Raw genomic sequence first — 20,608 nt, forward strand, 5'->3', positions numbered from 1 at the left:
ATCTAATCGAATCATCAAGCAAAGGATAAGCTTCAGTGGATCGCAGTATGGCAGCTGCTCAACCACTTACAACACCTTGCCTGTTACAAAAGTCGTTTACAATTGATTCTAGGCTTTGTCATTGTATTAAATAATGTTTTTATATGTAACTAGCGCGGCATCAGGTGATCGAAGATCCTCCCAATTTACTATGTTACAAATTACATTGGCATCACATCCATTGTCGTTTATAAAGTAAATTATAAACTTTAAATGGTTTAGAAGCCATACAATGCAAATTGCCCCTTATTTATCATTGCAGTCCAGCACGGATACGACCTTAGAGGCGTTCAGGCATAATCCAACGGACGTAGCGTCATACCACTGTTCGCTCGAACAAGTATTGTGCCATTGGTCCGTACCTGCGGTTCCTCTCGTACTACGCAGGAATGCTGTCGCAACAACGTTTTGTCATTAGTAGGGTAAAACTAACCTGTCTCACGACGGTCTAAACCCAGCTCACGTTCCCTTGCATGGGTGAACAATCCAACGCTTGGTGAATTTTGCTTCACAATGATAGGAAGAGCCGACATCGAAGGATCAAAAAGCGACGTCGCTATGAACGCTTGGCCGCCACAAGCCAGTTATCCCTATGGTAACTTTTCTGACACCTCTTGTTAAAAACTCTTTAAACCAAAAGGATCGATAGGCCGAGCTTTTGCTGTCCCTGTGTGTACTGAACACCGAGATCAAGTCAGCATTTGCCCTTTTGCTCTATGTGTGGTTTCTGTCCGCACTGAGCTGGCCTTGGGACACCTCCGTTATTATTTGAGAGATGTACCGCCCCAGTCAAACTCCCTACCTGGCAATGTCCTTGAATTGGATCATACCTGAGTAATTGGAGTTATACCAAATTTTCAAATCAAAAATACATAAATGCACCGTTTTATTAAAGAATTTGTTTGCAATTATATAACAAACTCGTGATACTTTGATCAAGAAGCTTGCATCAAAACCCAATACCATAAGACATAATAAATATATCCGTATAATGGCTAGGAAATGATACACGTTCCATTTAATCAAGTAAGTAAGGAAACAATAAGAGTAGTGGTATTTCATTGGCGATACCAAACCGAGGTCTAATATCTCCCACTTATTCTACACCTCTTATGTCTCCTTACACTGCCAGATTAGAGTCAAGCTCAAAAGGGTCTTCTTTCCCGCTAATTATTCCAAGCCCGTTCCCTTGGCTGTGGTTTCGCTAGATAGTAGATAGGGACAGTAGGAATCTCGTTAATCCATTCATGCGCGTCACTAATTAGATGACGAGGCATTTGGCTACCTTAAGAGAGTCATAGTTACTCCCGCCGTTGACCCGCGCTTACTTGAATTTCTTCACTTTGACATTCAGAGCACTGGGCAGAAATCACATTGTGTCAACACCCGCTAGGGCCATCACAATGCTTTGTTTTAATTAGACAGTCGGATTCCCCAAGTCCGTGCCAGTTCTGAATTGATTGTTAATTGATAATCGTTATAATTAATAAGAACTAATTGGTTTAACCCAACTAGTATTCTTAAAAATTTTAGCAAGAAAGTTCCACAATTGGCTACGTAACTAAACTATCCGGGGAACAAGTAACTACCATAAATGATAGAAACTCTATTTACCCAGAACGAGCACATAAACCATGTTATTGTTTCCCAATCAAGCCCGACTATCTCAATCTTCAGAGCCAATCCTTATCCCGAAGTTACGGATCTAATTTGCCGACTTCCCTTACCTACATTATTCTATCGACTAGAGACTCTTCACCTTGGAGACCAGCTGCGGATATTGGTACGGCCTGTTGAGAAGTTTGCGTGTCCCCACCATAAATTTTCAAGGTCCGAGGAGAAAATATCGACACAACAGTATATGTCATGCTCTTCTAGCCCATCTACCATATCTCTCTGCGAAAGACTTCCATGGTAGTACGGCTATAAAACAGAAAAGAAAACTCTTCCGATATCTCTCGACGGCTTCTTTATGGTCGTTCCTGTTGCCAGGATGAGCACGAGGCCCATATTTAATAACAAACGGATACTCAACAGGTTACGGAATTGGAACCGTATTCCCTTTCGTTCAAAATTATTCAAGTATATTATTTCCAGCTTTTATTTGTATATTTCAGTTTTTACTTGAAAATTTTCGGCTTTCGCCTTGAACTTAGGACCGACTAACTCGTGATCAACCACTGTTCACACGAAACCCTTCTCCACTTCAGTCCTCCAAGGTCTCATTCGATTATTTGCTACTACCACCAAGATCTGTACCAATGGCAGCTCCATGCAGGCTTACGCCAAACACTTCTACGCATACCATTGTACCTTCCTACTCACTAAAGTTTCAAAATTTATATTACAAGTAATATAAATCATCTACTTTAGCGGTAATGTATAGGTATACAACTTAAGCGCCATCCATTTTAAGGGCTAGTTGCTTCGGCAGGTGAGTTGTTACACACTCCTTAGCGGATTTCGACTTCCATGATCACCGTCCTGCTGTTTTAAGCAACCAACGCCTTTCATGGTATCTGCATGAGTTGTTAATTTGGGCACCGTAACATTACGTTTGGTTCATCCCACAGCGCCAGTTCTGCTTACCAAAAGTGGCCCACTGGGCACATTATATCATAACCTTAAACTTCATATCAAGAAAGTTAAGGTTCTTACCCATTTAAAGTTTGAGAATAGGTTAAGATCGTTTCGACCCTAAGGCCTCTAATCATTCGCTTTACCAGATAAGATTATTTTATATAATATTAAAATGCACCAGCTATCCTGAGGGAAACTTCGGAAGGAACCAGCTACTAGATGGTTCGATTGGTCTTTCGCCCCTATACTCAATTCTGACAATCGATTTGCACGTCAGAACTGTTTCGGTCTTCCATCAGGGTTTCCCCTGACTTCAACCTGATCAAGTATAGTTCACCATCTTTCGGGTCACAGCATATATGCTCAAGGTACGTTCCAGTTAGAGGCATATATGATATAAATATCATTATACATAACTATATAGAACGCCCCGGGATTGTGTTAATTAACTATAAATAGTTAAAAAACTAATCCCATTATAAAGCCAAGTTAATTACGCTATTAGGTTTATATCCCAATAACTTGCACATATGTTAGACTCCTTGGTCCGTGTTTCAAGACGGGTCCCGAAGGTATCCTGAATCTTTCGCATTGTTAATCATACAAGTGCATATAATAAACACAAAAATCAATGATAATTATGCCATTATATAATTCCGAAAAATTAACGCACTGTATTCATATAAATCTATCAGCACTTTATCAAATTAATAACATTTATTCTGTGTTAAAATGCAAGCAATTTAATTGGAATAAACTATAAGTTATATTTTATGATAAATTTTGTATGCTAATAGATTACAATGTCCTTATATGGAAAAAATGCACACTATTATCATAATATTGTTTAAATATTACAATTATAATGATGAATTTTCCATAACGGATATTCAGGTTCATCGGGCTTAACCTCTAAGCAGTTTCACGTACTATTTAACTCTCTATTCAGAGTTCTTTTCAACTTTCCCTCACGGTACTTGTTTACTATCGGTCTCATGGTTATATTTAGTTTTAGATGGAGTTTACCACCCACTTAGTGCTGCACTATCAAGCAACACGACTCTTTGGAAACATCATCTAGTAATCATTAACGTTATACGGGCCTGGCACCCTCTATGGGTAAATGGCCTCATTTAAGAAGGACTTAAATCATTAATTTCTCATACTAGAATATTGACGCTCCATACACTGCATCTCACATTTGCCATATAGACAAAGTGACTTAGTGCTGAACTGATTTCTTTTCGCTCGCCGCTACTAAGAAAATCCTTGTTAGTTTCTTTTCCTCCCTAATTAATATGCTTAAATTCAGGGGGTAGTCCCATATGAGTTGAGGTTGTATATAACATTTTTAATGCAATTAATTCTTTTATATATATAATGATAAAAACATTTTAATAAATTCGTTTACAATTATATTTCCATTTTTATATGCTATTTTAAACGAACCAACGAAGAACAATAACATTTCCATTTGCTTTCAATTTTCATATCATTAATATGAGACAATTCTAGATAAATTTTTATGCTAGACATTTCTCAGTATTATTTGACTGAAATCGAAAATATTTCTCTTCGTTTTTTCACATTCAAATAAATAACAAATGCGAGATAATGTTTTTTCATACATTTTTTAATATTATGAATAAAATAATTTAATTATTTGTATCCAATAATATACCATACGCTTATAAAATCTGATTTCAAATTTTATAAACAACTTAATTAGCATAGTCTTACAACCCTCAACCATATGTAGTCCAAGCAGCACTATAAAATTAATTAAAGTACTATAACAGCATGGACTGCGATATGCGTTCAAAATGTCGATGTTCATGTGTCCTGCAGTTCACACGATGACGCACAGTTTGCTGCGTTCTTCATCGACCCATGAGCCGAGTGATCCACCGCTTAGAGTTTTAATATTTGGTTTTTTAATTTTGTCATTTATGTTTTTATTGAAAGAAATTAAAAATACACCATTTTACTGGCATATATCAATTCCTTCAATAAATATGTTTTTATACCTAAAATAAATGTTGCGAAATGTCTTAGTTTTATATAAGCAATGTATATCAAGTGATTTACGGGCAATTTACGGTATGAATACTTTTTAAGCGATATACATTGGGATTTATATAAAACATTAACCTGAAGAATACCAGGTACAACATTGTATATTTTAGGTTGTTGCATAATCCAACGTATGCTCATAGCTGAGATGAACAATACATATTCGCAACGCGTGTTATATTATGGTCCATATACACACATGATAAATATTATTTAAAAATGCATTTGCATTTTGACTTTGTGCCTCTTATAATAAAGTCTTTCTCCTCCTCCATCCACACTCCATAAAATACATATAATTAAGGAAAAGCCATTATATGTTCATTTGTGTTGATATATATATAATGATGACCGCCACTACACCATCATTTTTTGAATTTCATGAATTCTTTTTGTTATTTATTTTGGCAAATTGTTTTTATTTGAATTATAAATAAATATAATACAAATTTTTTGTTAACGGTAAGGATATTATACAATAATGATCCTTCCGCAGGTTCACCTACGGAAACCTTGTTACGACTTTTACTTCCTCTAAATAATCAAGTTCGGTCAACTTTTGCGAAACAACCGTAACACACAAGGCGTCACAGTGATCACGTCCGGAGACCTCACTAAATAATTCAATCGGTAGTAGCGACGGGCGGTGTGTACAAAGGGCAGGGACGTAATCAATGCGAGTTAATGACTCACACTTACTGGGAATTCCAAGTTCATGTGAACAGTTTCAGTTCACAATCCCAAGCATGAAAGTGGTTCAGCGGTTTACCCGGACCTCTCGGTCTAGGAAATACACGTTGATACTTTTTCATTGTAGCGCGTGCAGCCCAGGACATCTAAGGGCATCACAGACCTGTTATTGCTCAATCTCATTATTGCTAGACGCAATTTGTCCATTTAAGAAGCTAGTGTCCTTATAATGGGACAAACCAACAGGTACGGCTCCACTTATATAAACACATTCAAACACAATAAACATTTTACTGCCACCGTGAATGAAGGCTATATAAGCTTCAGCACCATAATCCTGAAGATATCTATTTAATATATTTGAGTCTCGTTCGTTATCGGAATTAACCAGACAAATCACTCCACGAACTAAGAACGGCCATGCACCACCACCCATAGATTCGAGAAAGAGCTATCAATCTGTCTTACACACTTATGTTCGGACCTGGTAAGTTTTCCCGTGTTGAGTCAAATTAAGCCGCAGGCTCCACTCCTGGTGGTGCCCTTCCGTCAATTCCTTTAAGTTTCAGCTTTGCAACCATACTTCCCCCGGAGCCCAAAAGCTTTGGTTTCCCGGGAAGCGACTGAGAGAGCCATAAAAGTAGCTACACCCAATTGCTAGCTGGCATCGTTTATGGTTAGAACTAGGGCGGTATCTGATCGCCTTCGAACCTCTAACTTTCGTTCTTGATTAATGAAAACATCTTTGGCAAATGCTTTCGCTTAAGTTAGTCTTACGACGGTCCAAGAATTTCACCTCTCGCGTCGTAATACTAATGCCCCCAAACTGCTTCTATTAATCATTACCTCTTGATCTGAAAACCAATGAAAGCAGAACAGAGGTCTTATTTCATTATCCCATGCACAGAATATTCAGGCATTTGAAGCCTGCTTTAAGCACTCTAATTTGTTCAAAGTAATTGTACCGGCCCACAATAACACTCGTTTAAGAGCACTAATGCAGGTTTTTAAATAGGAGGAACATATGAAAAAATACAAGTATCTCAACACATATAAGAACTCCACCGGTAATACGCTTACATACATAAAGGTATAGTACTAACCACAATTGTAAGTTGTACTACCCGTATGAAGCACAAGTTCAACTACGAACGTTTTAACCGCAACAACTTTAATATACGCTATTGGAGCTGGAATTACCGCGGCTGCTGGCACCAGACTTGCCCTCCAATTGGTCCTTGTTAAAGGATTTAAAGTGTACTCATTCCAATTACAGGGCCTCGGATATGAGTCCTGTATTGTTATTTTTCGTCACTACCTCCCCGAGCTGGGAGTGGGTAATTTACGCGCCTGCTGCCTTCCTTAGATGTGGTAGCCGTTTCTCAGGCTCCCTCTCCGGAATCGAACCCTGATTCCCCGTTACCCGTTGCAACCATGGTAGTCCTAGATACTACCATCAAAAGTTGATAGGGCAGACATTTGAAAGATCTGTCGTCGGTACATGACCATACGATCTGCATGTTATCTAGAGTTCAACCAATATAACGATCTTGCGATCGCTTGGTTTTAGCCTAATAAAAGCACATGTCCCATAAGGTTCATGTTTTAATTGCATGTATTAGCTCTAGAATTACCACAGTTATCCAAGTAACTGTTAACGATCTAAGGAACCATAACTGATATAATGAGCCTTTTGCGGTTTCACTTTTAATTCGTGTGTACTTAGACATGCATGGCTTAATCTTTGAGACAAGCATATAACTACTGGCAGGATCAACCAGAATAATGTTTTTAATCATATTTCATTTTCATATTTTTGAATAGAAATTTGTATTTCTCTTGTAGAAATAATTTATTTATTTCTTATATTCGAATACGGCCACTTATTAAAGCCATCGTATTTTTCTTTTTTTTGTTCTCCAGTTTTATTATCGATTGAAATAGTTTTCAATACAATAATATATATTTCCATTATATATTTTATAAATACCATATACATAATTTCATTCTAAAATATCATTTTATTTCAACATACAATATTATTGTATCCACACATGTTTAATTTTTTGTTTAATCAATATAAATATTGAATTAAATCATTTGCATTTGATGATAAATTTAAAATTTATCTTTTTCATATAAACTTTCGAGTAATATATATAATATAAAACCGAACGCTTATATAAAAATATATTTTTACAATTCCTTTGATCTCGCTGAACCACATAATACCGAAAACGATATTCTATGATCCAATTGTTAGGTAAATATATAGTATATCAATCAAGTTACAGTATATACCACCTTTCTGTTGAAAATTAACGATAATAATTGGAAACGAATTGTAGTTATATAGTAATATATAACACCTTGGCCTTTGTTTCAACGATATTATCTAAGGGCAATAAATATTAACCGCGTAGCCAAGTTCAATATTCTAAGAGAAAATTGTAACAAATTTATACGGATAATATTATTATTATAAATTTCCTTTTTATAAATATTGACAAAATTTATATATATAATGTAAATTTTGATCAATACTGGATGGCCAACAACTGACCATCATATAGTAGTTTTTGGACACGCTGTCCTGAAAATGGGTATTTTTCATTCTTTTTGGCACCCAAGATGTATATACTCTCTTATATTATAAAGAAAGTTTTAATAGTGTCTCATATACATATTGAACCTATAAGTCATATTAATATAACTTATTAGATTTATATGTATAATATTCAATTTCTTATTATTATTGACATAACATAAGTTTTGGTCAATATATCTGGTCGGCAACCACTGCCTACCTATATATGTTTTTGGACACGCCTTCAGTGAAAACGTCATTTTCATACCAAGGTTTCATCATATTATGGATTTTTCTATTTTTTCCATATAATATAATTATATTTTTATATTATTTCATATAAATATTGTATTTATAAGTTATATCAATATATAACTTATTATATTTATATGTATAATACATAATTTCTTATTATAATTGACATAACATAAGTTTTGGTCAATATATCTGGTCGGCAACCACTGCCTACCTATATATGTTTTTGGACACGCCTTCAGTGAAAACGTCATTTTTCATACTAAGGTTTCATCATATTATGGATTTTTCTATTTTTTCCATATAATATATATATTTTTTTATATTATTTCATATAAATATTGTATTTATAAGTTATATCAATATATAACTTATTATATTTATATGTATAATACATAATTTCTTATTATAATTGACTTAACATAAGTTTTGGTCAATATATCTGGTCGGCAACCACTGCCTACCTATATATGTTTTTGGACACGCCTTCAGTGAAAACGTCATTTTTCATACTAAGGTTTCATCATATTATGGATTTTTCTATTTTTTCCATATAATATATATATTTTTTTATATTATTTCATATAAATATTGTATTTATAAGTTATATCAATATATAACTTATTATATTTATATGTATAATACATAATTTCTTATTATTATTGACTTAACATAAGTTTTGGTCAATATATCTGGTCGGCAACCACTGCCTACCTATATATGTTTTTGGACACGCCTTCAGTGAAAACGTCATTTTTCATACTAAGGTTTCATCATATTATGGATTTTTCTATTTTTTCCATATAATATATATATTTTTTTATATTATTTCATATAAATATTGTATTTATAAGTTATATCAATATATAACTTATTATATTTATATGTATTATACATAATTTCTTAATATTTTTGACATAACATAAATTTTGGTCAATATATCTGGTCGGCAACCACTTCCTACCTATATATTTTTGGACACGACTTCAGTAAAAACGTCATTTTTCATACTAAGGTTTCATCATATTATTGATTTTTCTATATTTTCCATATAATATAGATATATTTTCTTATTATTTCATATAAATATTGTATTTATAAGTTATATCAATATATAACTTATCATATTTATATGTATAATACATAATTTCTTATTATTATTGACATAACATAAGTTTTGGTCAATATATCTGGTCGGCAACCACTGCCTACCTATATATGTTTTTGGACACGCCTTCAGTGAAAACGTCATTTTTCATACTAAGGTTTCATCATATTATGGATTTTTCTATTTTTTCCATATAATGTATATATTTTTTGTATTATTTCCATATAAGTATTGTATTTATAAGTTATATCAATATATAACTTATTATATTTATATGTATTATACATAATTTCTTAATATTTTTGACATAACATAAATTTTGGTCAATATATCTGGTCGGCAACCACTTCCTACCACATAATATAAATATAGATATATTTTCTTATTATTTCATATAAATATTGTATATATAAGTCATATCAATATATAAATTATTATATATTTATATGAATAATGTTAAATATCTTATTATTTTCCTATATAATATAGAAATATTGTATAGGTTTTTCTTATATATATATATAAATATATTATATATATAATATATAATAATTATAGGTACACACGCACATGTGTGAAAACCTTCTTAATAATCCATTCATTTATTATTATACCAAGTCAATCCATCGTTATTTAAGAATTTTACAGATATCATATTAAGATAATTTAGTTACTTTATGATACGAATTATTGTACTTGTATAATTTCTTTATTTATATAGAAGTTTTTTTTATTATGGCGTCACTAATAATATGACGTTTCATTTGGCTACCATTATGGGGACTATTGGACACCTATAGATTCCCATATTATTAACTTAGTCTCTTTATGAGACTTGTACTTGTATAATTTCTTTCTTTATATAGAAATGTTTTTATTACGGCGTCACTAATAAAATGACGTTTCAGTTGGCTACCATTATGGGGACTATTGGACACCTATAGATTCCCATATTATTAACTTAGTCTCTTTATGAGACTTGTACTTGTATAATTTCTTTCTTTATATAGAAGTGTTTTTATTACGGCGTCACTAATAATATGACGTTTCATTTGGCTACCATTATGGGGACTATTGGACACCTATAGATTCCCATATTATTAACTTAGTCTCTTTATGAGACTTGTACTTGTATAATTTCTTTCTTTATATAGAAATGTTTTTTTATTACGGCGTCACTAATAAAATGACGTTTCAGTTGGCTACCATTATGGGGACTATTGGACACCTATAGATTCCCATATTATTAACTTAGTCTCTTTATGAGACTTGTACTTGTATAATTTCTTTATTTATATAGAAGTGCTTTTATTACGGCGTCACTAATAAGATGACGTTTCATTTGGCTACCATTATGGGGACTATTGGACACCTATAGACTCCCATATTATTAACTTAGTCTCTTTATGAGACTTGAACTTGTATAATTTCTTTATTTATGTAGAAGTGCTTTTATTACGGCGTCACTAATAAGATGACGTTTCATTTGGCTACCATTATGGGGACTATTGGACACCTATAGACTCCCATATTATTAACTTAGTCTCTTTATGAGACTTGTACTTGTATAATTTCTTTATTTATATAGAAGTGCTTTTATTACGGCGTCACTAATAAGATGACGTTTCATTTGGCTACCATTATGGGGACTATTGGACACCTATAGATTCCCATATTATTAACTTAGTCTCTTTATGAGACTTGTACTTGTATAATTTCTTTATTTATGTAGAAGTGGTTTTATTACGGCGTCACTAATAAGATGACGTTTCATTTGGCTACCATTATGGGGACTATTGGACACATATAGACTCCCATATTATTAACTTAGTCTCTTTATGAGACTTGTACTTGTTTAATTTCTTTTTTTATATATCTCTCTTTATATACATCTCTTATTAGATAATGAACCTTCATTTCGCTGCCTTCATCAAAATGGGAACTATTGGACACTTATAGACTCCCATTGTAGCCAATGAAGGCAAGCTGGTTACTTATAAATTATATATACTTTAAAATATTCTTTATTATCGTAATAATTAAAAATATATCAAAAATATATATAATTTATATGTACCTTTATACATGTATATACATAAACATTTTGTTATAGCATTAATATATATTAAATAATATATAATAATATTATAAGCCAATGTCAATATATACATATATTTTTAAATAGATGATATAGATAGAAATCCATCCATCCATATCATCTAATCGAATCATCAAGCAAAGGATAAGCTTCAGTGGATCGCAGTATGGCAGCTGCTCAACCACTTACAACACCTTGCCTGTTACAAAAGTCGTTTACAATTGATTCTAGGCTTTGTCATTGTATTAAATAATGTTTTTATATGTAACTAGCGCGGCATCAGGTGATCGAAGATCCTCCCAATTTACTATGTTACAAATTACATTGGCATCACATCCATTGTCGTTTATAAAGTAAATTATAAACTTTAAATGGTTTAGAAGCCATACAATGCAAATTGCCCCTTATTTATCATTGCAGTCCAGCACGGATACGACCTTAGAGGCGTTCAGGCATAATCCAACGGACGTAGCGTCATACCACTGTTCGCTCGAACAAGTATTGTGCCATTGGTCCGTACCTGCGGTTTCCTCTCGTACTACGCAGGAATGCTGTCGCAACAACGTTTTGTCATTAGTAGGGTAAAACTAACCTGTCTCACGACGGTCTAAACCCAGCTCACGTTCCCTTGCATGGGTGAACAATCCAACGCTTGGTGAATTTTGCTTCACAATGATAGGAAGAGCCGACATCGAAGGATCAAAAAGCGACGTCGCTATGAACGCTTGGCCGCCACAAGCCAGTTATCCCTATGGTAACTTTTCTGACACCTCTTGTTAAAAACTCTTTAAACCAAAAGGATCGATAGGCCGAGCTTTTGCTGTCCCTGTGTGTACTGAACACCGAGATCAAGTCAGCATTTGCCCTTTTGCTCTATGTGTGGTTTCTGTCCGCACTGAGCTGGCCTTGGGACACCTCCGTTATTATTTGAGAGATGTACCGCCCCAGTCAAACTCCCTACCTGGCAATGTCCTTGAATTGGATCATACCTGAGTAATTGGAGTTATACCAAATTTTCAAATCAAAAATACATAAATGCACCGTTTTATTAAAGAATTTGTTTGCAATTATATAACAAACTCGTGATACTTTGATCAAGAAGCTTGCATCAAAACCCAATACCATAAGACATAATAAATATATCCGTATAATGGCTAGGAAATGATACACGTTCCATTTAATCAAGTAAGTAAGGAAACAATAAGAGTAGTGGTATTTCATTGGCGATACCAAACCGAGGTCTAATATCTCCCACTTATTCTACACCTCTTATGTCTCCTTACACTGCCAGATTAGAGTCAAGCTCAAAAGGGTCTTCTTTCCCCGCTAATTATTCCAAGCCCGTTCCCTTGGCTGTGGTTTCGCTAGATAGTAGATAGGGACAGTAGGAATCTCGTTAATCCATTCATGCGCGTCACTAATTAGATGACGAGGCATTTGGCTACCTTAAGAGAGTCATAGTTACTCCCGCCGTTGACCCGCGCTTACTTGAATTTCTTCACTTTGACATTCAGAGCACTGGGCAGAAATCACATTGTGTCAACACCCGCTAGGGCCATCACAATGCTTTGTTTTAATTAGACAGTCGGATTCCCCAAGTCCGTGCCAGTTCTGAATTGATTGTTAATTGATAATCGTTATAATTAATAAGAACTAATTGGTTTAACCCAACTAGTATTCTTAAAAATTTTAGCAAGAAAGTTCCACAATTGGCTACGTAACTAAACTATCCGGGGAACAAGTAACTACCATAAATGATAGAAACTCTATTTACCCAGAACGAGCACATAAACCATGTTATTGTTTCCCAATCAAGCCCGACTATCTCAATCTTCAGAGCCAATCCTTATCCCGAAGTTACGGATCTAATTTGCCGACTTCCCTTACCTACATTATTCTATCGACTAGAGACTCTTCACCTTGGAGACCAGCTGCGGATATTGGTACGGCCTGTTGAGAAGTTTGCGTGTCCCCACCATAAATTTTCAAGGTCCGAGGAGAAAATATCGACACAACAGTATATGTCATGCTCTTCTAGCCCATCTACCATATCTCTCTGCGAAAGACTTCCATGGTAGTACGGCTATAAAACAGAAAAGAAAACTCTTCCGATATCTCTCGACGGCTTCTTTATGGTCGTTCCTGTTGCCAGGATGAGCACGAGGCCCATATTTAATAACAAACGGATACTCAACAGGTTACGGAATTGGAACCGTATTCCCTTTCGTTCAAAATTATTCAAGTATATTATTTCCAGCTTTTATTTGTATATTTCAGTTTTTACTTGAAAATTTTCGGCTTTCGCCTTGAACTTAGGACCGACTAACTCGTGATCAACCACTGTTCACACGAAACCCTTCTCCACTTCAGTCCTCCAAGGTCTCATTCGATTATTTGCTACTACCACCAAGATCTGTACCAATGGCAGCTCCATGCAGGCTTACGCCAAACACTTCTACGCATACCATTGTACCTTCCTACTCACTAAAGTTTCAAAATTTATATTACAAGTAATATAAATCATCTACTTTAGCGGTAATGTATAGGTATACAACTTAAGCGCCATCCATTTTAAGGGCTAGTTGCTTCGGCAGGTGAGTTGTTACACACTCCTTAGCGGATTTCGACTTCCATGATCACCGTCCTGCTGTTTTAAGCAACCAACGCCTTTCATGGTATCTGCATGAGTTGTTAATTTGGGCACCGTAACATTACGTTTGGTTCATCCCACAGCGCCAGTTCTGCTTACCAAAAGTGGCCCACTGGGCACATTATATCATAACCTTAAACTTCATATCAAGAAAGTTAAGGTTCTTACCCATTTAAAGTTTGAGAATAGGTTAAGATCGTTTCGACCCTAAGGCCTCTAATCATTCGCTTTACCAGATAAGATTATTTTATATAATATTAAAATGCACCAGCTATCCTGAGGGAAACTTCGGAAGGAACCAGCTACTAGATGGTTCGATTGGTCTTTCGCCCCTATACTCAATTCTGACAATCGATTTGCACGTCAGAACTGTTTCGGTCTTCCATCAGGGTTTCCCCTGACTTCAACCTGATCAAGTATAGTTCACCATCTTTCGGGTCACAGCATATATGCTCAAGGTACGTTCCAGTTAGAGGCATATATGATATAAATATCATTATACATAACTATATAGAACGCCCCGGGATTGTGTTAATTAACTATAAATAGTTAAAAAACTAATCCCATTATAAAGCCAAGTTAATTACGCTATTAGGTTTATATCCCAATAACTTGCACATATGTTAGACTCCTTGGTCCGTGTTTCAAGACGGGTCCCGAAGGTATCCTGAATCTTTCGCATTGTTAATCATACAAGTGCATATAATAAACACAAAAATCAATGATAATTATGCCATTATATAATTCCGAAAAATTAACGCACTGTATTCATATAAATCTATCAGCACTTTATCAAATTAATAACATTTATTCTGTGTTAAAATGCAAGCAATTTAATTGGAATAAACTATAAGTTATATTTTATGATAAATTTTGTATGCTAATAGATTACAATGTCCTTATATGGAAAAAATGCACACTATTATCATAATATTGTTTAAATATTACAATTATAATGATGAATTTTCCATAACGGATATTCAGGTTCATCGGGCTTAACCTCTAAGCAGTTTCACGTACTATTTAACTCTCTATTCAGAGTTCTTTTCAACTTTCCCTCACGGTACTTGTTTACTATCGGTCTCATGGTTATATTTAGTTTTAGATGGAGTTTACCACCCACTTAGTGCTGCACTATCAAGCAACACGACTCTTTGGAAACATCATCTAGTAATCATTAACGTTATACGGGCCTGGCACCCTCTATGGGTAAATGGCCTCATTTAAGAAGGACTTAAATCATTAATTTCTCATACTAGAATATTGACGCTCCATACACTGCATCTCACATTTGCCATATAGACAAAGTGACTTAGTGCTGAACTGATTTCTTTTCGCTCGCCGCTACTAAGAAAATCCTTGTTAGTTTCTTTTCCTCCCCTAATTAATATGCTTAAATTCAGGGGGTAGTCCCATATGAGTTGAGGTTGTATATAACATTTTTAATGCAATTAATTCTTTTATATATATAATGATAAAAACATTTTAATAAATTCGTTTACAATTATATTTCCATTTTTATATGCTATTTTAAACGAACCAACGAAGAACAATAACATTTCCATTTGCTTTCAATTTTCATATCATTAATATGAGACAATTCTAGATAAATTTTTATGCTAGACATTTCTCAGTATTATTTGACTGAAATCGAAAATATTTCTCTTCGTTTTTTCACATTCAAATAAATAACAAATGCGAGATAATGTTTTTTCATACATTTTTTAATATTATGAATAAAATAATTTAATTATTTGTATCCAATAATATACCATACGCTTATAAAATCTGATTTCAAATTTTATAAACAACTTAATTAGCATAGTCTTACAACCCTCAACCATATGTAGTCCAAGCAGCACTATAAAATTAATTAAAGTACTATAACAGCATGGACTGCGATATGCGTTCAAAATGTCGATGTTCATGTGTCCTGCAGTTCACACGATGACGCACAGTTTGCTGCGTTCTTCATCGACCCATGAGCCGAGTGATCCACCGCTTAGAGTTTTAATATTTGGTTTTTAATTTTGTCATTTATGTTTTTATTGAAAGAAATTAAAAATACACCATTTTACTGGCATATATCAATTCCTTCAATAAATATGTTTTTATACCTAAAATAAATGTTGCGAAATGTCTTAGTTTTATATAAGCAATGTATATCAAGTGATTTACGGGCAATTTACGGTATGAATACTTTTTAAGCGATATACATTGGGATTTATATAAAACATTAACCTGAAGAATACCAGGTACAACATTGTATATTTTAGGTTGTTGCATAATCCAACGTATGCTCATAGCTGAGATGAACAATACATATTCGCAACGCGTGTTATATTATGGTCCATATACACACATGATAAATATTATTTAAAAATGCATTTGCATTTTGACTTTGTGCCTCTTATAATAAAGTCTTTCTCCTCCTCCATCCACACTCCATAAAATACATATAATTAAGGAAAAGCCATTATATGTTCATTTGTGTTGATATATATATAATGATGACCGCCACTACACCATCATTTTTTGAATTTCATGAATTCTTTTTGTTATTTATTTTGGCAAATTGTTTTTATTTGAATTATAAATAAATATAATACAAATTTTTTGTTAACGGTAAGGATATTATACAATAATGATCCTTCCGCAGGTTCACCTACGGAAACCTTGTTACGACTTTTACTTCCTCTAAATAATCAAGTTCGGTCAACTTTTGCGAAACAACCGTAACACACAAGGCGTCACAGTGATCACGTCCGGAGACCTCACTAAATAATTCAATCGGTAGTAGCGACGGGCGGTGTGTACAAAGGGCAGGGACGTAATCAATGCGAGTTAATGACTCACACTTACTGGGAATTCCAAGTTCATGTGAACAGTTTCAGTTCACAATCCCAAGCATGAAAGTGGTTCAGCGGTTTACCCGGACCTCTCGGTCTAGGAAATACACGTTGATACTTTCATTGTAGCGCGCGTGCAGCCCAGGACATCTAAGGGCATCACAGACCTGTTATTGCTCAATCTCATTATTGCTAGACGCAATTTGTCCATTTAAGAAGCTAGTGTCCTTATAATGGGACAAACCAACAGGTACGGCTCCACTTATATAAACACATTCAAACACAATAAACATTTTACTGCCACCGTGAATGAAGGCTATATAAGCTTCAGCACCATAATCCTGAAGATATCTATTTAATATATTTGAGTCTCGTTCGTTATCGGAATTAACCAGACAAATCACTCCACGAACTAAGAACGGCCATGCACCACCACCCATAGATTCGAGAAAGAGCTATCAATCTGTCTTACACACTTATGTTCGGACCTGGTAAGTTTTCCCGTGTTGAGTCAAATTAAGCCGCAGGCTCCACTCCTGGTGGTGCCCTTCCGTCAATTCCTTTAAGTTTCAGCTTTGCAACCATACTTCCCCGGAGCCCAAAAGCTTTGGTTTCCCGGGAAGCGACTGAGAGAGCCATAAAAGTAGCTACACCCAATTGCTAGCTGGCATCGTTTATGGTTAGAACTAGGGCGGTATCTGATCGCCTTCGAACCTCTAACTTTCGTTCTTGATTAATGAAAACATCTTTGGCAAATGCTTTCGCTTAAGTTAGTCTTACGACGGTCCAAGAATTTCACCTCTCGCGTCGTAATACTAATGCCCCCAAACTGCTTCTATTAATCATTACCTCTTGATCTGAAAACCAATGAAAGCAGAACAGAGGTCTTATTTCATTATCCCATGCACAGAATATTCAGGCATTTGAAGCCTGCTTTAAGCACTCTAATTTGTTCAAAGTAATTGTACCGGCCCACAATAACACTCGTTTAAGAGCACTAATGCAGGTTTTTAAATAGGAGGAACATATGAAAAAAAATACAAGTATCTCAACACATATAAGAACTCCACCGGTAATACGCTTACATACATAAAGGTATAGTACTAACCACAATTGTAAGTTGTACTACCCGTATGAAGCACAAGTTCAACTACGAACGTTTTAACCGCAACAACTTTAATATACGCTATTGGAGCTGGAATTACCGCGGCTGCTGGCACCAGACTTGCCCTCCAATTGGTCCTTGTTAAAGGATTTAAAGTGTACTCATTCCAATTACAGGGCCTCGGATATGAGTCCTGTATTGTTATTTTTCGTCACTACCTCCCCGAGCTGGGAGTGGGTAATTTACGCGCCTGCTGCCTTCCTTAGATGTGGTAGCCGTTTCTCAGGCTCCCTCTCCGGAATCGAACCCTGATTCCCCGTTACCCGTTGCAACCATGGTAGTCCTAGATACTACCATCAAAAGTTGATAGGGCAGACATTTGAAAGATCTGTCGTCGGTACATGACCATACGATCTGCATGTTATCTAGAGTTCAACCAATATAACGATCTTGCGATCGCTTGGTTTTAGCCTAATAAAAGCACATGTCCCATAAGGTTCATGTTTTAATTGCATGTATTAGCTCTAGAATTACCACAGTTATCCAAGTAACTGTTAACGATCTAAGGAACCATAACTGATATAATGAGCCTTTTGCGGTTTCACTTTTAATTCGTGTGTACTTAGACATGCATGGCTTAATCTTTGAGACAAGCATATAACTACTGGCAGGATCAACCAGAATAATGTTTTTAATCATATTTCATTTTCATATTTTTGAATAGAAATTTGTATTTCTCTTGTAGAAATAATTTATTTATTTCTTATATTCGAATACGGCCACTTATTAAAGCCATCGTATTCGTTTTTTTTTGTTCTCCAGTTTTATTATCGATTGAAATAGTTTTCAATACAATAATATATATTTCCATTATATATTTTATAAATACCATATACATAATTTCATTCTAAAATATCATTTTATTTCAACATACAATATTATTGTATCCACACATGTTTAATTTTTGTTTAATCAATATAAATATTGAATTAAATCATTTGCATTTTGATGATAAATTTAAAATTTATCTTTTTCATATAAACTTTCGAGTAATATATATAATATAAAACCGAACGCTTATATAAAAAATATATTTTTACAATTCCTTTGATCTCGCTGAACCACATAATACCGAAAACGATATTCTATGATCCAATTGTTAGGTAAATATATAGTATATCAATCAAGTTACAGTATATACCACCTTTCTGTTGAAAATTAACGATAATAATTGGAAACGAATTGTAGTTATATAGTAATATATAACACCTTGGCCTTTGTTTCAACGATATTATCTAAGGGCAATAAATATTAACCGCGTAGCCAAGTTCAATATTCTAAGAGAAAATTGTAACAAATTTATACGGATAATATTATTATTATAAATTTCCTTTTTATAAATATTGACAAAATTTATATATATAATGTAAATTTTGATCAATACTGGATGGCCAACAACTGACCATCATATAGTAGTTTTTGGACACGCTGTCCTGAAAATGGGTATTTTTCATTCTTTTTGGCACCCAAGATGTATATACTCTCTTATATTATAAAGAAAGTTTTAATAGTGTCTCATATACATATTGAACCTATAAGTCATATTAATATAACTTATTAGATTTATATGTATAATATTCAATTTCTTATTATTATTGACATAACATAAGTTTTGGTCAATATATCTGGTCGGCAACCACTGCCTACCTATATATGTTTTTGGACACGCCTTCAGTGAAAACGTCATTTTTCATACCAAGGTTTCATCATATTATGGATTTTTCTATTTTTTCCATATAATATAATTATATTTTTATATTATTTCATATAAATATTGTATTTATAAGTTATATCAATATATAACTTATTATATTTATATGTATAATACATAATTTCTTATTATAATTGACATAACATAAGTTTTGGTCAATATATCTGGTCGGCAACCACTGCCTACCCTATATATGTTTTTGGACACGCCTTCAGTGAAAACGTCATTTTTCATACTAAGGTTTCATCATATTATGGATTTTTCTATTTTTTCCATATAATATATATATTTTTTTATATTATTTCATATAAATATTGTATTTATAAGTTATATCAATATATAACTTTTTATATTTATATGTATAATACATAATTTCTTATTATAATTGACATAACATAAGTTTTGGTCAATATATCTGGTCGGCAACCACTGCCTACCTATATATGTTTTTGGACACGCCTTCAGTGAAAACGTCATTTTTCATACTAAGGTTTCATCATATTATGGATTTTTCTATTTTTTCCATATAATATATATATTTTTTTATATTATTTCATATAAATATTGTATTTATAAGTTATATCAATATATAACTTATTATATTTATATGTATAATACATAATTTCTTATTATTATTGACTTAACATAAGTTTTGGTCAATATATCTGGTCGGCAACCACTGCCTACCTATATATGTTTTTGGACACGCCTTCAGTGAAAACGTCATTTTTCATACTAAGGTTTCATCATATTATGGATTTTTCTATTTTTTCCATATAATATATATTTTTTTTTATATTATT

The 20,608-nt window shown here is 33.7% G+C and overlaps 6 non-coding genes across 6 annotated transcripts; all 6 read right to left on the reverse strand.

Moving 5' to 3' along the window:
• Window positions 1-6: 6 nt before the first annotated feature.
• On the reverse strand, window positions 7-3,958 carry LOC121530125. Its single transcript, XR_005993809.1, has one exon. It is a non-coding gene; the product is annotated as a large subunit ribosomal RNA (ribosomal RNA).
• A 400-nt stretch (window positions 3,959-4,358) lies between these two features.
• On the reverse strand, window positions 4,359-4,538 carry LOC121530119. Its single transcript, XR_005993803.1, has one exon. It is a non-coding gene; the product is annotated as a 5.8S ribosomal RNA (ribosomal RNA).
• A 633-nt stretch (window positions 4,539-5,171) lies between these two features.
• On the reverse strand, window positions 5,172-7,166 carry LOC121530118. The gene has a single exon (XR_005993802.1). It is a non-coding gene; the product is annotated as a small subunit ribosomal RNA (ribosomal RNA).
• Window positions 7,167-11,555: 4,389 nt separating this feature from the next.
• On the reverse strand, window positions 11,556-15,510 carry LOC121530122. The gene has a single exon (XR_005993806.1). It is a non-coding gene; the product is annotated as a large subunit ribosomal RNA (ribosomal RNA).
• A 400-nt stretch (window positions 15,511-15,910) lies between these two features.
• LOC121530127 lies at window positions 15,911-16,090 on the reverse strand. The gene has a single exon (XR_005993810.1). It is a non-coding gene; the product is annotated as a 5.8S ribosomal RNA (ribosomal RNA).
• Window positions 16,091-16,722: 632 nt separating this feature from the next.
• Window positions 16,723-18,718, reverse strand: LOC121530114. The gene has a single exon (XR_005993798.1). It is a non-coding gene; the product is annotated as a small subunit ribosomal RNA (ribosomal RNA).
• Between the last annotated feature and the right edge of the window lie 1,890 nt (window positions 18,719-20,608).

The sequence above is a fragment of the Drosophila eugracilis genome, unplaced genomic scaffold (genome assembly GCF_018153835.1).
Source record: "Drosophila eugracilis isolate 14026-0451.02 unplaced genomic scaffold, ASM1815383v1 contig_226, whole genome shotgun sequence".
Taxonomy (NCBI): Eukaryota; Metazoa; Arthropoda; class Insecta; order Diptera; family Drosophilidae; genus Drosophila; species Drosophila eugracilis.